The sequence below is a fragment of the Ostrea edulis genome, chromosome 5, assembly GCF_947568905.1.
Source record: "Ostrea edulis chromosome 5, xbOstEdul1.1, whole genome shotgun sequence".
NCBI classification, from domain to species: domain Eukaryota; kingdom Metazoa; phylum Mollusca; class Bivalvia; order Ostreida; family Ostreidae; genus Ostrea; species Ostrea edulis.
The window spans coordinates 69,815,489-69,839,220 of record NC_079168.1 but is presented as its reverse complement, the minus strand read 5'-3'; the positions used below and the strand labels follow the sequence as shown (position 1 = coordinate 69,839,220).

Genomic DNA, 23,732 nt, shown 5'->3' with positions numbered 1-23,732 from the left:
TAAGAAAGAAGCGTGCGCAGTTAGGTATATAACTAAAGGTACTGCAAGGGGATGTCTCCTGTCTGTCTGTCTGTATATCCATTCAAACTTGTAGCTATTGCATGTTGTCTTTATTTCGTATCAGACTTGGCAGCATATAGACATTTAAAAACTGGTTGTAAATATAGATTTTTTAGCAGATTTCTTTATCGATTTTCGACACTGCTACACAGAGTATTCCAGGTACACGATACCCCCACCGTTACTTGTAGACTACGGTCCTTATAATAGACCACGCGGTGAGGGAATTTCAGTTTAATCTTCTCATAAACTTCATATAACACAAGGGGAATCAATTATATATGAAGATTCGTTTTACCCGGGCTTAATTGTATAGGGTACACATAAATAAAAACTATAAATATCACTATACCGTGATATTTACTTCACAGTCTATATTCTGTTATATAAATACTGTAATATTAAACGCGAAATGGAACCCGAGAAGGATGTAGAATAAGGATTTTTATCCATTCCTTCTCTCTCTCTCTCTCTCTCTCATTCTATCTCTCCATCCGTCTGTCTACCCTTTTTCATTAACGATGTTATTTAGAGCCATTGCCTTACAAATGTTTGTTAGGCTTTATAAGTAATCGTACTTCATGTATGACAAATTGTAAATTGTTTAAATCCAAAATTGACATAAGATAGAGAAAATATAAATGTGTGTATTTGCAATTTGTAAGAATTCATTCATGCACACTTAATGATAAATGAATCTGTCATTTGTTGTAGCAATTCCTATAAAGTATATAGCCGTTAGCAACCATCAAACTATTTTCTGTTTAGAAGATGATGCAAACCTTACATATCAAAATGTCTTACCCTGTACATACTTGCCAAATATAACGCAGAATTAATGAATCTAACCAATGAAATAATTGTGTCGCGTTTGATTGTTCGTCGTATGATTCAGACCTTGTATAAAACAGATAAAATGCGCCGAGGGTCCATACGATATGCAGCTATAATGTGCCGATCACAGGGAGTATAGAATATAGACTGAAAGAACGAGTAATAGAAATGGATTTAACATTTATCGATTACTAAAGAGAATTATTTTGGAAACCTGATTTCGATGACGTTCTTTGTTGGATTAAACTCAGTACGCTGTGTACAACACAGCGCTATATCCATAGTTTGTACATATCGAAATCAATACCGTAATTATGACATCTAATCTGCATAGTGGTAGTCATGTCATATATTATTCCTCTTATCATTTTATTTTAAACATTTCTTATTATAAATAAATAGGATTAGGCAGTCGGCGTGAATGCCTACATGAGCTTTTTCCTTAAGCACACATGCAGTAAAAATTTCATAAATTCTATACATAGAAATACTTGCATGTATACCCGGTACATGTATAATTCCTGGGGGACGGGGTTGTTCTTTCTTTCTTTTTTGTTTGTTTTATTTTTGGAGAAAATATGTAAATTAATGTATGATACATGCATGCACACAGTCAATTTTATAGCAATTAGTTGAAGAGAATATTGAAAATAATTTTTTTTCGACGTTGTAATTAATGGAAATAAAACGTATTATATAAAGGGCACATGATGATCAATTTGTGAGTCTAAGGCAGGGCGTATAAACTTTTCACATGATGATCAATTTGTGAGTCTAAGACAGCGGCGTTTTAAACTTTTCACATGTGAAAATGAACAATAAGAATGTGACATGGGTCTCAGATTTTATTACAAGGATGAAAATTAACATGTAGAATTCTTCTATATTCCAAGATATACTTTTCCCTGAATTTGCAACATATGTGTTTGAGAAAACTCATTTCTATGTGTAGGTACTGGTATATGATACAGAAATATAAAAAAAATTACCAAGTATATCAAGTCATTGATATTTAACTGGATGAAAAATGCTTTTACAAAATGGCATTTAATATATTCATCAGAATACAAAATACTTTAGAATGAATATTTTCTTTTTCTATTGGGCAATACATTTAATTGTTTAAATTGTCTAGCACAGACTTTTTGATTTGAACATATTTTATTGTCTGGATGTTATAACAAACGGATTGAGCACAAGTTATTAAAACTTAGAACACCCTCTCCTAGGACTTTTTCCTCTAACATTCACCGACTCATGTGAACACACAAGACATCAATGAATAAACATATGATATATTTAGGTCCCTCTACGTCAATGTGGAAGTAATTATTTTTTTTTTTACTAACAGTTAATGATGGGACAATGCATCTTAAAAGAATTTATGGTGATGTAACAGATGCCGATAGTATTAATTGGTAGTGTCATCTGCTGACAGTTGATATTTTGTATTTCTGTAAAAAAAAAAAATGATAAAATATTTTTGTTATTTGAAATACGGTTAAAGAATCTTACGAAATTTTAAAATCGCCATCTGTAGAAAGACTGCAATGTTCATAATTATTTACTTTTTTTGTATTTCAATAGAAAATAAGATAAAAATATTTTTTGTCATTTGAATTATGGTTCAATAATCTCGCAAACCTTTAAGATTGTCATCTGATGAAAGGCTGCAACATTTAATAAATCTTGATATTTTGCATTTCTATAAAAAATACGATAAATGTTTTTTTGTCATTTGAATTCTTTTTGTTTTCTGTCAATAAACTACGCCACTGTTATTCAATAAATCGACGAATGACTGTTTCTTCCTATTAAGATAGCCTAGATACATGTTGTATGCATATAGACCTACCATATTTATTTTTCTGTAAACTAAATTCCGCGTTAAAAGTAGCGATACTTGTGAATGTTTTGAATTAAAAAAAAAAAAAAGTTCACATATACAGCATCTAAGGTTCATATCAACGAAACTGACGAGACTGATGGATGGTCAGTCATTTCCTGTTATTATGGTCTAATTTTTCCGGCGAATATGAAGACAGCCAAATGTTCCAATGTTTGTGGAAATACACTTCTTTTTTAACGGGCTCCATAAGAAAATAGGCCGATATGAAGCCTTGCAGTTCACACCCTCAGGTATTTTGAAAAATGATATACATGTACATTTCTTATATTTACAGTCTACTTTCATTTCTGTGGGAATTTTCAGCCATTGAAATAGATGTACTACCGGGTGTATTTATCAAGGTTTATACGAGCGTTGTTTACAACTGTAAGACACTCATGGGGTAATGGTTATTAGATATCAAAAGCTAAAAACATCGGAAAAGAAAGTAAGCAAATATTTTATAGCGACATTTGTTATACATGTAACAATTTAAATATCCCAATCAGAAACAATCCATCTTTTAGTAGCTTTAAAACAGTATAAGAAATATACCTATAAACCCCCCATCTTATTTTTGTTATGGAAATAGAAAACTTAACATCATTCACACCAATCTCAGACATAACTGCAATTTGAATTAGGATTTGTTTAGTAAAATATTATTAAAAGTCCCAATTGTTCGTCTGGTTTACCTGAGGACTTATTTTTTCCTTGTATGTAACAAATATAATCATGCCAGATGTCAATTGTTAAGAAGTCTCTTACATTTTTCTCAATTATCTATTATTGATCGTCTTTTACTTTTATGGGGAGACGAAGCTCAACATGCTGAAATAAGCCAACATATTTTTCCTCTGTTCAAAAGTTCATCAGAGATTTTGGTAGATTTATTACTACCTAACACCATGCTTTATCAAAATAACTGACCTTTCATACATGAATATTCATTTATCTAACGTGACTAATATACAAGTGTATTGACAGTTTTAGTTATGATGAGAACCCCGTAAGTTGAAAGAAGTTGTGTTCAAACCGTTTGTATAATATGCACTTTAACGATAAAAATATCTTCAAATCAACCCGGCCCGTCGGGCCTATATGCCACTTTGAAATACAATACGTTCGCATTGTGTTGTTTGTGTGGTTGTTTTGGGGTGGGTTTTTTTCGAAGAAAATAAACTGTCAATAATTATAGTATACTTTATTGCAGAATTCACCCATATGGGTCAAGCAAACAGATGAACAAATTAGAAACAATGAACACTCAGACAGTATATACGATACATATAGCTGTTAATATTTACTACAAATTTGGTAAAATCCAGGTATTCCGTCTCATGACGAGTTTGGCACGATAAGAACCCTCACTGTTACGACCGTCAGCGCCAAGCTTAGGTGAAAATTCGTACTTCTTCACCACCTGGTGGCGTATCGATTCGAGGGAAACGTGAATAAATAAACAAAACTATAGAATATGTAAACATACATATATGTATATATATATATATTTTCTACATGGACGTACACGTATGTAGGGATGCATGATGAGCACAAATGCACTGGGAATCTCCTCACCACTCACATCAGGGCCGTAAATTAACCTTCAATTTGGAGGAGGCAGGAAATTAGGCGGGGGTCTGGGGGCCGCCCAGGCCCCCAGACGCTGAGCACATTTTGTGCACACTGAACACGTTTCGTGCAAAATCCTTGATTCTAGGGCCTTCTAAGATGTTACTTGACTAACTCATTCTAAAAGAAAGATTTGGAATGCTTTTTAAGGGAGGTATCATGTTCTTAGTTATTGGAAACAACATAAATTCTAATGAACTTTAAATTTTAATTTTTTTTGGCTCAAAAGTTGGAGGAGGCAGCTGCCTCCTCCGCCTCCATGTAATTTACGGCCCTGCACATGTGTACCTTATTGAAGATTCTTTTTAATGTTAGTAACTTTTGGAGATTTTCACACATGGAAATGTGAATTTTCTAATAATTCGTGGCAAACAATATCATTTCCACTATATAAAACCTAACAAAGGGTCATAATTGATAAGACTGCTAAATCATTTTAAAATTGTTGTTTTTGAGGGGGGGATGATATACATGTATTGAGTAATTATAGAGAATTTCCAAAAATTTATTTGTTTTTGTTATACATGTAGATTTCAAAATTTAAGGTACTTTTCACTTAGTGCATGTATATATAGGTTTAAGATATTTCTGTACATCTGTATTGTATCAAAAATCGCAGAAACGTTCTGCAATAAAAATAATGAAAACAACAACTATGTTTTACAACTTTATATCAAAAGTTCAAAAATCCATGAAATGGAACACGGTCACGTTACAAAATCCCTTGCATTCAATGTGTCTTCGTTGTTGATTTTTGATACAGTTAAAAAGGTAGTTACAAAAATATACAGAAACACATCGAATGTTTAATATGCTAAATGCAGCGGAAGATTGAAAGTTACGATTCGTAACGACTACCACCCACGCGGGCGTTCCATGTGAGTGATTTCTGTAGAAACCCACAGGTGGTCACCAGCGTGCCTCTTTTTTGTGTCTGATTGCCAAGGCAATGCTGAAATCAGCTGTATACGGCAATTTATTTAACCCATGTCATCAATATTAAACCGCTTAACCATGACATGTGCGAAACCGCGTCAAAAAAGTGATTGGTGGAAACGTACCATTGACACAATTGATTCCAGATTTTATCACACGGCCATTTCATCCTTTGTTACTTCTCCTTCTTTCGTATCGTACTTTTTTAAACTTCAAAATTTTGCTTTCCGGTGTCTATCGATATCGATTTCTGATTGGACAAAACAGTAATGGTTGGTATTTTCTTTTCAGGTGTTATAAGGACAGAAGTTAGAATCAGGCAAAGGCACAAGAGGTAAGATTTACGATAAAAAAACAAGAAAACTATCCTCTGCATAGGGGAATATTCATTTTTATTACGTCCCATTTGTTGAATGGAACTCGATTATCTAAAAATCTGAAAGACAGAAAATAGTATAAATTACTAATTTAATCAAAAATAGTCCTATATAACAAAAACCTATATATCCAGCAAATCCCGACTCTTCAAGTATCAAATAGCACCTCTTGTTTTGCCTTTATGCTCTTAAAACTTTTTGACTGATATATATATATATATATATATTATATGATTGACATTATTTTACAAAAAAATTTGACACTAGTATGTCTCTATGACTACGAAAGCCAGACAGGAAATTTTCATTTACTAGCCAAACCGGATGTGAGCATGTGCGACGATCCTTGTTTTCTGTCACTCAGGGAACATGTACTTTAGAGAGTGCCAGTTTCATCTTTCAAGGCTTCCGGTTTTCAGATAAAATTTACTATATATCGTAACACGTAATTCACTTCACATGTTTGAATAATGACACAATTACTAATGCATTCTATCGGACATAAATCAACATACGGAATCACAGAAGTATAAAATCATTTGCATAAATTTCCAGACTGAATTAAACAAAATCTCATTTTCTGATTGCTGATGCAACGCTTTTTACAACACATTTTGACCGAACATTATATAATTGCGACTATAACTAGACTTATGTAGTGAGAATCTAGTCTAAACCATAGACCCATCGATAACTTATACTTCTTAACACATGAAAGTACGATTTCTCGTCATTTTAAAAAATGTGAAAAATTCAAGGAACATCATTTCGTGTACATGGGTCTTTTTTATTCCAAAGAACAAATTAGATTAAACATGAATAAGCAAAATGTAAACAGAGTATAGATTATAACAACAGAAAAAATATAAACAGAAAATAAATTATAACAATAGAAAAAATATAACCGACCTCAAGACCATAAAAATGAAAATAGACTCAAGTCAAAATTTTTATGATTTATCATACATAGAAGGTTTAAAAATAAACTGCTGGTTTATAAAACAAATCAAATACAAACTTATACTAAAAATTCATTTTGTGAAAGTTATTTCAAAAGTTGGTTGGATTTGAAATTACTAAAGTTTGTTCTCAGTTTATGGTAATATTGAGGCCTGGTGAATTTGCCCCGGCCATCTATCAAAAATGTGATTTGCAACAATACAAAATATTACAAATCATATACATATTGCAAATAAAACCAAATGGCATTCACTCTCAGTACCGTATCTTATCACAATTCCATACTATGCCCTGAATTATTAATAATTATAACCTCTTTTGTTTTCATTCGTTCGGAGTCCCTCGTCTCTTCACAGTATCATTCATGTGACGTGCCAACAGCTGTTCTTTACATATTTACCTAACGGATAACGTCTTTGTTATACTCAGTACTTTTGCACTCTTTAACAATCTATTAAAATCCATAAATCAGTCCAACACCTTGTTTTAAAAGCATTGATTTTTTTTTTAAAAAAAAGAGAGCACGTGATAGGAATCGATTTAAAAAAAAAAAAAAAAGAACACGTGATAGCTCACTCCACGGTCCACTTCACATACCAATCTTCAACCATTGTTTGGGAAATCGTGTGATGTTAAACAAAACATACAGAAATTAATTCGAACTGAAGTAACGATTACTTGCCATCAGGAAAAAGTAACATTTTAAAGTGCATGGCACTGAAAACAAATATACTGGATACAACATACGAATTACTCTTGATCTCGTTTGAAATTTATGCACAGTAGTGCTATTTAGACAAAAGACTTTCAAATTATGGTGCCTCTGTGATTGTTGCTTTCGCAGGTAACATGGAACCTAATAACAGACAATTTGGCACTGAATGCATATTCCGTCACCGGTAGTTAATTATCCCACTTAACGCGATCATTACATTATTTCTTGCAGTATAGTAATTTACATCTTCTGAGAAAATCTTCGTACATTTGGGTGTCTGCATATTGTTTTTCCACCGAATTCTTTAAACATTAAAAACATACCACTATTTTTGTTTTCTCGCTGTAAACCCAAAACACAGGTTAAATCATTGACAAGAAAGTCAATTTGAAAATAGCTCTATGCAATTAAAAAAAAAAATCCTTTCAATGAGATTGCATATTTTACGCCGATAACGCTATGTACTTCACGGTTCAATATATTATACCGTATTGAACAAGCTTTAAAGAAATATTATAAATGTGCATGTGAAAGGACGGAAGTGGCGTTAATTGATAAAATAATTTTAGAATAAAAATACCACACTTTGATTTAAAAATAAAACTTTATATTTTTGAGATTTGAGAAAATGCGAATATTTTCATTTCCCACTCTTGTGAGAAAGTTTTAAAATATTATATAAAATTCCTGACGATAAAAGTTTTCCAGTGTTATACAGTGTACTTGATTTAAGATTTGTATTTATTTTCCCTAATTCTGTCAAAATATAGGTTACTATTTAATAATATAATTATAAAATTCGCTGTAAATGATTTTTGCTGATTTAGAATTGCAGTATTTTTTTAATTTTAATTTTTTTTGTTACCTGAATATCAAAAAGACAAAGATCGTTCAGGATCTCTGAAACTGAATACCTGTGTTATCCAACACGCTCGTTGCTCGGCAGATGGTAATTCCATTGAATCTGAAGAAGTCCTTTGATAGCAAAATATAAATTTACCATCTGTAATTGCTTTTATGACTCGAACAACAAAAACACACGTTAAAAATCCTATCCGCGTAGTTTTTTTCCCCCGTGGTTTGTCGTTTAGATAGGATCTTTTCACCTTATTTTTTTACTCTCTCTGATGTAAAATCGATACAATTTGGATGACATACATTGCACTTTTTGGGAGAAACACCACATTATTAATAATATTACACAAGGTGTCACATCATCACAACATATAATTTTAAGTCATGCCCAATTTCCTGTCATCATGTATATATCTAATCGAATTTCTATCGCACATTAAAAAACTTAAGGTAAATGCAACAGTTCTTTCAACTTCCACACCAATATAAAGCTTTTTCTGTTTTTGGTCTAATGTATTTTTTCTCATTCTTCAGTAATACAACACACAAACAATGCTAAAAACTTTTCTATAACAAAGATGAAGTTTCAACTTATTCCAGCTTCCATGGTACGAACTAGCTTTTCATGATAGCAAATAAATATCCATCAAGGTATGTTCAAGTCGGAATCGGGATGCGGATCGAATTGGGAAGTTCACTGATTGATTTTTCGAACAAAAAAAGTGTAGGTCAACTTCCACAAAATATGAATATTCATATTTTCACTTTGTTTCCGGGAGAACTAATTTCATTCATGTAACATCCTTATATATTTTCTTCCTCTTGAGCAAAATCACCATGAATGGGGAAGTCCGAGCTGTTCAGATGCTGTGTCGGCGTTTCTTGGGAGACATTTAATGTTATCTGATCTTTGCATGACATCGGTACGTAAAGGTCTCCATGACCAGACGACAGTCTGCCCTGTAAGTAACCAGGCTGTGGTTGTGAAGTAGAGTGTGTAAACCCCGCGACTGAAACGTCATCGGAAGCTTGTGAAACATGGAAAAACAGAGCAGGCGGTCTGCATTGGGCAACTATTTGTTATTGTCACTCCATATTCAGAAGCTCTGTTCAGGTACGCAATTATCGATCCTGGAGGTGAATTTTATCCGAGGAAAAGGAGCGAATTTTGACACCAAACTCCTCTGGATGTGTATGACGGACTTCAAACTTCACTCCGGCGCACAAGGCTTATCCCAGTGTGATGTCACAATCGCCGGGACTGTGTTGTAGTGACCTTTAGTGTGACCTGAGCCGATCAAGCTAGTGTCGGCAAGACGTATGTCAAAGTCTATCGAATTTGGAAAGCAGCCAAAACAGTATATGTGATCAGTAATAGATGTTTAAATATGACAATAATATGAGGCACGACGATTTACTTATTAGGGAGTCTAATGCACGGAGAAATCTCCATTGTACACAGGCAAACGGGACAAGATTATTTGCAAAGAATATTTTATTTACAAATACAGCAAAATATGTATATTTCTGTACACAAAGCAATACTAACGTTGTGCGTTATCAGAAAAATAAGGAAGATAACATGGTCTTCTTCAAAAAATGCACAGGATATATTGCCTGTCTTGACAAAACGCCACCATTCCTCATAACAAAATGAAACATCGAAATCATGAGGAATACTATCTCAGATAAAAATCTCATCAACGAAAATATACAACAACGTTATATAAAACTTGAAACAATGTAAGATTTGCTTACCAGTCGCATTTTATCTTATCAGCAACTTCATAGCTTTATTTCCATTCTACGATAAATCTGTACAATTGTTAACAAACTGCAACCATCATCTCAATATACATTGTATTTCGTTTCAACTTTTTTTTTTAATATAAAACAATTTTAGGAAATAAATTTCTACTCTACGATATATAGTTTTAAAGCAGTATAATTTTACATCATTTGATGATATGCAACACATATAAAATTGAGATCATTTTTTTTTTCAATGGCCATTTAATGAGAGACAGTCATTGTCTTTTCAGGATTGGGGTGAAGGTAAATGTCTGTCATGGAATATTTCTTGTGTGCAGGAAAGGAGCAAATCGACTGAGGTAATGTTCTCCATTGTATCATCTAGTTATCAGATTTTCTATTCAGTTTTTAGGATACCTGTCCCTGAACGAGATGAATAATGCACTATTTTTTCCCCTCTTAAATCTTGGATGTAGATATTTTTGCTTTTTTCCCCGTACAAATTATATAATTAACATAATGACGAAAATTTACAGTAATCATTTTTAAAGCAATCAAATTCAACAATGAGAATTAAAAAAAAAAATTTGTTTCATTTCATATACTATTTACAATCTGTTTTTCGTTATCAATTTGCTCTGAATTAACCTGTTTATCTGCGTCTACACGCGGGGATGGAAAACATTAACAGCTTAAACACAATATACAACAATAAGCAGTCCTAGTGTCAGTGTATATCGAATTCCCGGGGGTGGAGAGGTGACCCCGTAGCTGGGTGGACCTCGGCCTCTGACGAACACATGTGACTGGACAGCAGGGCTCGTATCATGTCCATTTCTGCCAATAGTCTTTTAATCTCTTCTTTCAGCTGACGATTCTTTTCCTCCAACTCAATGAGAATCTTGAAAATAATATTTTAGAATTAGTCTAATAGACTAGAATTTTTACTGCAAGAAATTTAAAACTCAATGTAATATTTTATTGAAAAAATATTTAAATTGTAGTACGTATTTGACATTTCTTGTATTCTGTAAACCCGTGATGTTGACAGGACCAACATCCTTCCGATAATTTGTATGTAAATATATATAGGAACCAATCGTTGCACAGAAAGAAAAGGGAAGATAGGAAAATGTCTATTTCATTTTAATATCGTTTTTAATTATCAGTTTGTAAAAATTATTTTGTTAGAAACAAACATGATTTATTATAATATTATCAGGATATTTTTCAAATGCATATTATCAACATTGTATATAAATCTTGCAAAGATGACAAAATATTCAATAAAATCTCGGTCAGTTTAATTGGGGTGAATGAGTTTTGTTTGTTTTGTGGTCAGGCCAATCCCGTGTTTCTAACAATGCTGCAGTGTTATTCAGTACATCGGATGAGAGTCTGTTAGTCATCACATTTTCACTGGATATATTTCGTCTGTGTAACTGTCTTCTTCGGTAGAAAAATGCCGTTCTTGTTTGTTTGGTTTTTTTGTGCAGTTTGAGGAAATCTACATCAAATTTATTCTCCTATTTCCAGTTATGTTGTGTCATATGGAATATTATTTTGGAACTAAATATCTTATTTTGGAATGTAAGTAACCTTTTTAACCTGATTTTTTGCAAATGAATTTTGCTCTACATTTAGATGTTTTATCAGATGACACCAAACCTTATCTTCATTATCTGTATATAATTCATAAATGTACATGGATATTAAAATGCTATAATCTAAGTTTATTTTAGGTAGACAAGGAAGTAACTAATTTTTTAAAGCCCTATTACACATGGAAATTTTTTCGATGCATTTTCCACACCGGTTAAAATATATAATTGAACCTTATTTAAGTCTCCCGATGTTTGTCGTCTTTTCTGTCGAAATTTCTTGGCGGCTCTGCGATTTTGCTCCCTTCTTCTCTCCTGCCTCTCGACTTCAAACGGCAGTAACTGGGGGAAAAAATCATAATATTAAAAATCAAATGAATGGCTACAAAAATGCAATGAAATAAAATAAAAATAGTAAAAATAAAATATTTCTGTTTTAGATCAACCATAATTAATCCTATACTAAATAAATACGACTTACTTAAGTAACATGTTATCAACATGTGCGGGAAAAGTATATTGTTTGTATGAATTTTTTTCTAAGTATTATGAAAATGTGATTTAATTGTGACTAGTAATCATTAATTTGCATACTATGCGACAGTTTACTAAAACTTGCTTATCAGAATACAAATTAAATTAAACGGACGATGAATGGAGAATTAAGAATTAGTACACACATGTAGTCAGTATGAATTTTAAAAATTTATTCACACAAAGTCTCGTCTTCACGAGTCGTGTCATTACATCGTTTTAACCTCACAAGTAATGCTCTGAAATATATTGATATTGAACAATTTAACAACTTTATAATCATTTTGTTTAAGAATAATCACATTAATTTTCATATTCAGCAACCAAGTCATTTTCATTTATTTGAATATGTAATCATTGTGTAATAAGAATCACTGTGATGTACTTATCCTACAAATAAATGTTTTAAATTATATAAAAATCATTTGAGAAATTAATTTTTAAGAACTTATCTATAAAGTGTTTCTATTCTTAAAGTGTAATCAATGTATTCTATTTGAGCATATGTCTGGGAATGTAACTGCGCAATTTAGTGCACACCTCTCCGTGAAAGTCTACCCGCGTGATTCAGAGAGGGAAATGGCAGAAAATATCTCTCCCTTATTGGAATAAAATGCAAATTTGGAAAGTGGATTACGGATAAAATTATTGTTGATTATCATTTTTAGAAAACTTGATTAATTGAATTATTCATTTATACGAATAAGGAAAAGGAAAAAAAAAAAAAACCAACAACAAACAAACAGATAAAAAAAAATACAAACAAGCAGAATATGTTGATAAAAGGCTTACCGGGCGCTTGATTTGTACCGATTTTGGCTCATCGTCCAGGGTTAAATCCTTTCCCTCCTCAAAGCACCTCTTCTGAATTCGACACTTGAGCTCGGTTTTCAAAAGGGGTGTGAGTTTCCCCGTCTGAAAAGATTCGATTGTTGCCGACAGTAATTCCTCATCCAATTCCTCATCGTCCAGACTCCCACAGTCAGATAAAGAATACGGTTCCATGGTGCATGCCTCGCCTCACGTGGTTATCAGTGTTTTGGAAAATGCAAGAGATGTATCTGTTGAATTTGAAAAATATTAATAATACCAAGTTCCCGCGAAGTCTCGCAGTGGATGACGTAAATATTTTTCTCCAGATGCAAAAATGTTGTGACGGTCAGATACAAGAAGTGAAGGATCTAAAAATAATATTGTGTGTCATCCCACTACATAGTCACCTCCCCTCGACCTCTGGAGCTCTGAAAAAAGATGGCGAAAATAAGATCAAGTAACTATTGTCTGAAAAAAGAACGTATTTGGAAACAAAGAAAAGTTTTTCTTCTTCAAAATTTGAAGATTTTTTTTTACTGAAACCGAAATTTTGTGCAATATTCCTTTCAATGGCACTGTGTTCTATGAGAGGTAAAACTTCTTTTCTTTGTCTTCAGTAACTCACCAGGAAATTTTTAATGACCGCACTTAACAATTATCCATGATTTTGTGTCATTTAAACATGTGTATTGTCAGTCAGGTTTCAGCACGTTCTGTGTTTATGTTTTATTTATAACTCTAACGTAGTTTCAAGGGGCGTAACTCGTGTCATGTATCTCTCTAACTATAGGTCGAATAATGAGGGGTCGCTTGTCTGTCTTAGAGCGGGGCAACGTGTTTTGAATGATTGCGCAGAACTCTGATATAAGCTTGTACATACAGAACCGGGTGCTAAATGTATTAATTTCTTGTTAAGAACGAGACGGAAATCAATCAATAGTGAACAAGGAACAACAGTTGAATGTGTTATATAGGCCTATTACAGTCTGCGTCAAATCGTTAATGCCTAGTAATGGGGCGGGGACGCGGATTTCCCGGACTGTAACCTGCTTCTGCATCTACCCATCGATGTGGAGACTAATTAGAAGTGACTAATTTGTAAAGCATTTGATTAAACGTGTGTAGGTCCTAACTGTCGATTTTGATCGGTGATCACTGCTGGGGATTTCCGTACACTAACTTACTCACGACCGTCAGATGTTAAGCTTTGTGTCATAGTAGAAGTGAATAGCTAGGGCGTGGTAGTTACTATAACACATTAGTACGGGCACCTGTTACACACTGTATTAATCATTTGAATGGGTTACATTCAATTTTACTTTGTTCTTAATGATGAATATGGTATTTTTGAAATATTTATTATTTTAAAAAGAAATCTTCATTTCCCCACTGATAGTATGTGATGTTTTTGTTATCGGCATTTTATTATTGTGTATTGATCTGGCCTAATGTTGATGTGAGAATGAAATATTTATAAATTACACAGTATTGCTGTAGCAGAGGTCTGAAAGGAATATCGGTCAGAAAACTAGAGTAAAAAAAATCATTGTTTTTTTTATTCAATTTCATATTTTGAATATAAAGAAAATAGAGAAATTCAGGCAAGTCTAATTCCATAATTGAACGTAATAACGTACTTCCTTATCAAAAGTCTTTGTTAATTTCACGAAAGTTACAACATTTTATAAGGATAGAAAATTTTCATAAGTTTATTTATGTATATTGTGCTTTGTATATTTATATTGTGTAAATTTGAAGTCGGATGTTCGTACACTTGATAAGAGGATATCGAGAGAGCCACTTTTGCTTTGTTCTTTTGCCAAACCAAGTCATGATAATATGCCCTTCACTTTGCTTGACATATAAATTTGAGATTCCTCATCTCTTAATTTCGACTACACAGTGTAATTTATTAATTAATTACTAGTTTATAAGATATTGTTTTATACACAAAAATAGATGTCAAGAAAAATAATTTCTGTGCGTCATGCATTTTGTGCAATTCTAATCATTATAGGATTTATGACTGGAAAAAAAATCCTGGACTTACCATTTATAACTTAAATCAATCGAGTTTGTAATCGCGATGTATATTTGATATGTTTTAGAAGAAAATTTGTGATTGATAATTATGAACAATGATAAAGAAACTTTTTAAGACGTAATAAATTCATGAATTAAAGATTGTAAATACATTTATATAGGGAAAACGACTTCGACTCAAGCGGGGTATTCGAGATAAACCATATTCGAGATACAGATATTTTATTGTACATGTATGTATATAACACACCAAATTAAGAGGCTAAATCGATATGTATATCATGTACACATTGTTGTAGTTATATATCACTAGTTGCAACACACGCAAGCACAGGGAAGTTTGAGAAAATAAGATAATTGATATTAATACAATGAGATCAGACTCGTTTGAAGTATATCGTAATATGATCTTGGCAGGCAGTGTTCTGTTCCCTGGGGGTGTGCGGTGACAATATTATTTTATAAGCTGTTCAAAACATAATTTCTAAGCTTTCAGAGCTTCCTATATATTTACATAAAATTAACCATTAATTAATGGTCGTTTTGTAACCATTGACCTCAGGTTATGACGCAGACAGCTATGAGCAAGTTTGCTGACCCCCCCCTCCCCTTCTTCCAGCTCTACCCCCACCCGCCCCAGTAAAACTCAACCTGTGGATGAAATTTTATTTTTTAACTTTCAATTTTCAACACTCAGAGATAAAGACAGAAATGACCTTAACTAGTGATCTTCTAGTTCCTCTGCATCTAGAACATTTTCTGAAGGGAGAGGGGTGGGGTTGTACCTTAGATGTTTTTTCCCTACCCTCAAAGGGGCATTGCAGTTCCCATCATGGAACAAAACCGGTATAGCTTTTTTAGATTAAAATTTTCAAATATAATCCTATACCATCCTTAAATCTCCCACTTCATTTCATTTCTTCTTTGAATGTGTCCAGTTCTCAGAACTAAGACTTAATTTATTTGAATCTATAAATGCAATGCAGCTGCATGTTCCTATATCCTTAGAATTATTACTCTGTGGAAATGAAACTCTTAATTTCAACGATAATGCAAAGATCTTCAAATTTGTTCAAAATTACATCTTTCAAAGCAAAAGACTTTATTAATGCATTTAAAATATGTATTTGTAATGCATTTATCTATTCTCTGACTAGTATGTGTATTATGTATTTAGCCTTGAACCGATACCCCCCCCCCCTTTTTTTTTCTTTATGTTTACTTGTTATCAAAGTTCTTCTTATTTTCTATTAACCATCTACCTTATTTTTGGCATTTTTTCTGTTTTTGTTTGTTTACTATACATCTACAATACACATTTCCCATGTTATCATGACATGCTATGTGATACATGATACATGTATTCTATCTTCATCCTTTTGAATTATGTATTGATTTTTATATTGTCAATATTTATCATACACATTGTATATATACTCATGCTCATCATTATACATACATGTAATCACCTTGTACCTTATTGGAGAAGGCTCATATAGGCTGCAAACCTGCTGTCTAATCCATTTATGTTTCATACATAATAAAATATTGTTTAAATTAATCTACACTACTATATAGTGATTACAACACAATATATATTATGATATATTATCAGCATTATCTCTAACATTCAACAAACTACTATAGTATTACACAAGATCGTAAATACCGAGTTAGCGGAACTCTCTTGTAAAGAAGTCCGGAAAAGCGTGTCTATCTTGGGCATTTTTTTGTTTATTCAAACACGGCATCGGAAGACGATTTAACCCGTGCTTTCCACAATTAAAAGCATTTTTAAATGAATGGTGTGTGAAACGTCTGGATACAGGAAAAATGAACTGAATTTGGCTCGTGAAGCTCTATGTTTTGACGCAAGCTCTTCTCAGCTTTGGGAATTTCCTGGACAGCAGTGGGAAGAAATCCACATAATTTCCATTAAAATCTATCATTTGTGGATATTTCTGCATATTAGGTTTCTTTCTTGAATCATTACTACAGCCTACTGCAATGCAATGATAGTGCACCATTGTTAAAATCAGGTGAATCGATCACGACAAAAGTTGCAAAACTGGTATTATTTACCAACATGCCCAAATTCTCGCATACTCTGGGTCTCGCGAGACTTTGAAAGGGGAAAGTAAAATTTAAAACCAAGACGGAAAAAGTAGTCGCGATCTTGCGTATTACAACACAGTATATATTATTATATATTATCAACATTATCTCTAACATTCAACAAACTACTAAGCAGTTAGGAGTTAACATTGATATCGAGTGTTTCAGACTCCTTTGAAATCTATTTTTAGGTATGGGTCACGTCTCTTACCCCTCATGCTAAATTTGTTGCTCGAATGCAAAGTGACAATGGGATCAGCTAGTTTTACGGGTGGATCTATACTTTTCTTGCTACTTTAAAGCTAGAAACCCGCAGACATGATTTTGAAGCTCTCTTAGGACTAAAAAGCGTCTTAATCAAGACATGTTAAGGACTCATAGGAGAATATTAGGAGTTATGAGATTGATCACTGTTTGTTATCTTCACCTTTCATCAGCTCTAAGTGCCTTTTTCCAAAGTATCATAGAAAAATTCCTAAGAATTGTCTTAATTTTATTATAGCTACTAAGCCTAAGTTGATATAAGGAAAATATGTTAGGGTTCGTCCATGTTGCTTTCAATAACTAGCTGTAGGAAATCCCCGTATCAGGTGTGATAGAGTGCTCTGTGGACGTTGATGACCCTCTTGGTTATCTTTATGATCACCCTATCCTTTTTTGTACAAACTATCTGAACAGTTTTAAAATAAGGTGACGGGGGACAGTTTTCTTGGTTCTGAAACATGTGGGTAGGGGGTATAAACCAAAGTCAGATTATGACAGACTAATGAAAAATCATATTTCCCTTTTATGTTAATACTTGTATTTCATATTGGTTTAGGTAATAGATAATGACCCTAAATTACATGTAATATATACATACTGGTGCTGGTGCACAAAACATGCTCTGAGCAGGTGCCCCTTTCTCGCTTTGATTTTCTCCCATTTGGGCTAATCCGCACCACCCCCACACCATCACAGTACCGTACGAGGGAATTTAGTCTGTCCTTCTTAAAAATCAACCTTTCATATGAGGCCATCCACCTTCCCTCTCAGCTATAATCTCGGTTGAGATTCGGCTTGGCTGAATATTTGGACTGACGCCTTCACCGAATCTCGGAGCAGTCCTTCATAATTCATGTCTGGAAATTTACTTTCAGCTTCAGCCAGTTCTACCAATTAATGTGCACGTACGTGACACTGCTGTTCGCTTCAATTAAGTGATTTGACTGTTAAACTAACTCTCTATCACTATTAATGCTGTATTACTTACCGTCTAAATATGTAAATTCCATAAAATAAACCATCACTAATTTTCCCTTCAAATGAAGACTTCAATGGCACAATATTTTATCTCCCAAAATTGAAGAGTTCCTATAATTTGTTTTTTGAATTAACGAAATGCAAGTAGGTATGTAGAGATACGATGTATCAGTAACTAGATAAAGCAGACTATAGGAAATCTTCAATTCCATGAGATAGAATATTGTGCCATGGAAATCTTCATTTGAACGGAAAATGTAGTGCCTGTTTTCATTTTGGGATTTTTTATACCTAAATGGTAAGTAATACAACATTAATAGTGATAGAGAGTTAGTTTAACAGTCAAATAACTTATTAAACACCCATCTATATGCCAGGAATCATGTTGCATATCAACTTATTCATTAAGCACTCAGCTACACTTGATTTGTATCCTTAAATAATTTTATACATGTTTACATATGTAACATCACTTCAAATATAGGGTATTTCCATTTTTCAAGAACGTTGAACGGGCCCATAGTGCGAAACTAACACCCAAATATGAGGTCTCACGCATCTTTTTATTTAAACAATATTTCATTCACAGATAAGTGAATGGGATCGGGCAGCAGACATAGCCTGTTTTAGCCCTCTCCCAACATCAATGTCACAATGAATCAAACACATGTACATACATATGTTATGTGTATAAGATAAAATGTATAGAAAAAAGAGACACGAAGATATATATAGTTATGAAAATAAGCATGAAACAAACGGTAGAAGTAGAACAAAAGTTCTCGTGCATTCCCTGTGTCTTTTCATGTCCTAGTGTTTGCAAAATAATAAAATACATATATCATATCTTCTAGATGTGGCCAATACAACAAATTATCATATCTGTGGAGTCGAATGACTTGACTAAAAGATGACTGAATTTAACAAATATGTCCAATATTATTGGGTGTATTGATGGGGCACACATTAGGTTAAAGTCCCCAAATGTTGATGAACATCTTTTATGTATTTATATTTCTAATACTCTTCTGGTTTAGAGGTTAGAGCGTTCGCCCCGCATGCGGAGGGCTGGGGTTCGAATTCCGGCCGCGACAAACCTAAGTCGTTAAAACAGGTAGTGACAGTTCCATCGCCAAACGCTCGGCATCAGGTGTGAATGTCAAGGGTCCTTGGAGATGACCTTAAAAACGGATGTCCCGTGTCACAGTAGGTGTGGCACGTTAAAGAACCCTCACTGCTCAATGGCCGTAAGCGCCGAGCAAAGGCCTATATTTGAAGCCATTCACCGGTCTTGGTGACGTCTCCATGGGAGTGGAAAATTCTCGAGAGAGACGTTAAACAAGATGCAATCAATCAATCGAATTGTATACTGATAGCCATTTCCTCATGAATGCAATGCAGTTGTGAACAACGCGGGTATGAATCTAAATAAATGTAGTACGTCAACGGCTGGAAGTAGAATGTAAACATAAAGACTGAACTTCAGTTTTGTAAATACATGAGCTTATGAACTGCAGCGCTTCACGCCGTCGTACTTTTCATTCCTAAACATAGTATCAAAATGACACAACCTTATCGATTTTTCTCACCCTTCTCATTCAAGTTAAATTCTATTATCATAAACTTAAAAAAAGAGGATCTTAATTTATCAAACGATATTTATATACATTGTACAAAGTGTTCAAGGTTTTTATTCAGTGCGATAGGCTTTCAAAGTTCTTTTATTTTACTTTATATGATCATTTTGACAGTCACATATTCGTCTTATGCTAGAACAACCCTAGATCAGCTCTGATTAACATGCTTAATTGTTTCTTAGGACCATCCTAGAATATTTATAAGATGATTCATAGGATCTTTCGTTAGACGATTCTAAGTTTCGTAAACATGCCTGCTAAATTATGCACCCATCAATTGTTTTGTTCGAGGGGGAGGGTCATCATTGCAATTCCCCAAATCCAAAATATAAGTGTACTTTCTTTCTTCCTAGAACACACAACTGGCTTTAATTTGTATATACTGTTTTGTTTTAATTTTCAATACATACCCATCTTCAGTTCTTTAGTTAACAGACATACTTAATACATTTCATGTAGGAATATATTGAGATCATAGCCAGTCATTTTCATAGAAAACCTGACGATGACAATTGATGAAAAATTCCATCACACGACAAAAGATATTTATTTCACTGCATAAAGTAAAATTTACTCTGTAAAACTAAAATAGTTTATAATCAGTTTGAGGTTCGGTAAACATACCCTAAAAAATGTATCGAAACAGAAGAAGTATACTCATTGTAACGTTAGAATCACCAAATATGTTGACAAAGCAGACCGACTATCGCCTCAAAGACACCAGAAGTGGACCTATTGCGATCATGAAGTAGTGGACCTATTGCAATAACAAATCTAGAGAGACACCGAAGTAATGGACCTATTGCGATAACAAATCTAGAGAGACACCGAAGTAGTGGACCTATTGCGATAACAAATCTAGAGAGACACCGAAGTAGTGGACCTATTGTGATAACAAATCTAGAGAGACACCGAAGTAGTGGACCTATTGCGATAGCAAATCTAGAGAGACACCGAAGTAGTGGACCTATTGCGATAACAAATATAGAGAGACACCGAAGTAGTGGACCTATTGCGATAACAAATCTAGAGAGACATCGAAGTAGTGGACCTATTGCAATCACAGAGACATGGGAAAGGTCAACCTATCGCGAACATTGAGACACCGAAAAACTCAACCTATTCCGATTAACACTGAAAGTCAATCTATTGCGAAGACAGAAACACTGAAAAAGTCAATCTATTGCGAACGCAGAAACACTGAAAAAGTCAATCTATTGCGAACGCAGAAACACTGAGAAAGTCAATCTATTGCGAACGCAGAAACCCTGAAATGGTCCATTTATTGCGAGCACTATCAAAATACTAAGTCGTACATGACGAATTGTGACGTCAGAGGAAGCGGAAAAGTGAATCTATTGTAAGTTATTTCAGAGTAACGAAGAAGTAGACAAACTTCAGACCCACCAAATTTGTAGTCCATGATGATTTAAAAGACATCAAAACATTGACCTGTTTCCACCATAGAGACTCTAAACACCCCCCAACCCGACCTCCAACTTTTCACCATTCGCCGCCAGAATATGACTGAAATATACATCGTAAACCTAAACGTTATCGATCAATCATTCATTGTTAAAATCATTCCTATTATTAGAGTATATATAACTGGTACTGAGTTGGCATGTGCACGTATGTTCATTCGTTCCACCACAATGTTTAGACTTCTAGAATAGTCTTCTACAGTTAGAAACACAATTTTATCCTTAAAATGACTCTCAAAAAAATTTTTTTAAAAAAAATGCATGAATTTTTTTGGAGACAAAATGATTCTGATTCTAAGATGCAACTTTATGGTTAGAAGCAATATTCCATTTAAAACAGTTCCACTTTTTACTTTTTACCACAATTAAAATATTTTGGTAAAACGTAGATTTTTTTAATGGCTTGTTTATAACGGCGTCTTAATTAACAATATTTAGAATTTTAGTACACGCGTGTATCTTTTCACCAAAGTTGGAAAGTAGATCTTGTATTGGAAAAAAAGTATGTGGGGTTTCTGGACACCCCCCCCCAACCCCCCAGACAATTCACCCTATTTATGTGGCGCAAAATTGGTTGAACACATTATAATGGATTTGTCAAGCGAGAAATGGAGCTTGAATATATTTCACATAAGATCGTTAATTTTTGATGGACCATGTATGAATATTTAGGTATCGTATCTTAATTGAAAGAGAGCGAAAGGTGGAGTAAATTTGAAACAATTATAAAGAACTATATATGATAAGTCTTCCTAGGCTCCATAAAACTGAAAAACTAAAAATCCTAACCCATCCTTCACTGGAGTACATGATATTACAAAAGACAGTATCTTAACTTTACTCAGTTAAAATACTTATCTTTAGAACATTTCTCTTTCAGAAAATATAGAACTGAACTTTAGGCAAATGAAATATCCCTGTTATATGGCATAGAAAGTACTTAATGTTGGAAGAAAAATGTTACAACACACACACGCGCTCGGCGGGAAAATGTACCGTTTTGATGTGATGATTCTCAATCTAGATAATTTTAGTCAAATTTAGAATAATAACGAAATTGCATCAGAGTTTTTGCACGAAGCAGACTTATGATTAATTCTGATTCAGAAGTAGGATTGTAAATTTTTAGGGGCAATTAAAGCCGCTATATACATAATTCCTTCATTTAATGAGATGGCGGTCTGAATATTTATTTTTTAGCTTCGTTGAGTTTAATGTTTAATTTGTTTAATAAGCCAATTGGTATAACTTCGTAAAAGAAGTTCACTAACAATAGAAAAATGGCAGAAGTGGTTGAGAAAATTCTCCTTCCCATGACCAAGTTTGAATGTGATTCCAGCAAATAACTAAATTTTCCATATATATATATATATATATATATATATATATATATATATATATATAAAGTTTGTAAAAAGAATTCAGTATTTGATACAGTAAATACATCCAATAATAAAAGTCAAGAAACACAAAACTCGAGTTTTGTGTTTCTTGACTTTTATTATTGGATATATATATATATATATAAACGTCTTCAAAATAAGAACAATCTAGAGAAAAGTGATATTGTAAATAAATGAAGCGGGTTAATATAGACAATGACTGCAGCCTAATGCTGATTATGTGTCATGTTGGTTGCATAATGAAAATTATTTGTCTCATCACAATATTTAATGCTGAACAAAATTATTAGATAGAATCTGTAGACCTTGAATAATTTACAGAAACCACATCCTTTATGTAGGACCGGACAAAAGATTTTGTGGTTTCGTGGGCTGTTTTCCGATATGTTTATACCTGATGAGGATTATAGGACACACAAAAGTGGATTTAATTCCATCGATTTATTTAAATAAACTTCATCAGAAACTAGGGAAGCTAGTGATAATTTCACTCAGTGTCAGGGCCTAATGACGACCGGGAGGATCATTACTGCTTATATTTTTCTCTTGTCTCAGATGTAGGTCTGAAATATATTACAATAATTTATTACAAGGATAAAATCAATTAAAATACCAATTTTGAATTCTGGAAACTTGATTCAAAAGATAGCCAATCTGTTTCACGGTGGAATAATTATTTAACACAGAGAGATAATATTATTGCACACACACACACACACAAACGCACACACATACACACACAGAGATAGTATTATTCAACACACACAGACACACAGATACCCCCGTAAGTACATACTTTATAATGATTAGTACAGTGAAATAATGATTAGTACAGTGAAATAATGATTAGT

The 23,732-nt window shown here is 33.3% G+C and overlaps 1 long non-coding RNA gene across 3 annotated transcripts in view; it reads left to right on the top strand.

Moving 5' to 3' along the window:
• Nucleotides 1–23,732, top strand: part of LOC125650123 (uncharacterized) — a 55,014-nt gene that overhangs the window by 20,956 nt on the left and 10,326 nt on the right. For 2 of the 3 annotated variants that reach the window (XR_007360894.2, XR_007360895.2), the window contains exon 2: nt 5,642–10,368. This is a non-coding gene — a long non-coding RNA (uncharacterized LOC125650123). Of the gene's footprint in view, nt 1–1,405; nt 3,034–5,641; nt 23,731–23,732 lie in introns of those variants that run through there. The other variant, XR_008803046.1, reaches the window with a different exon arrangement.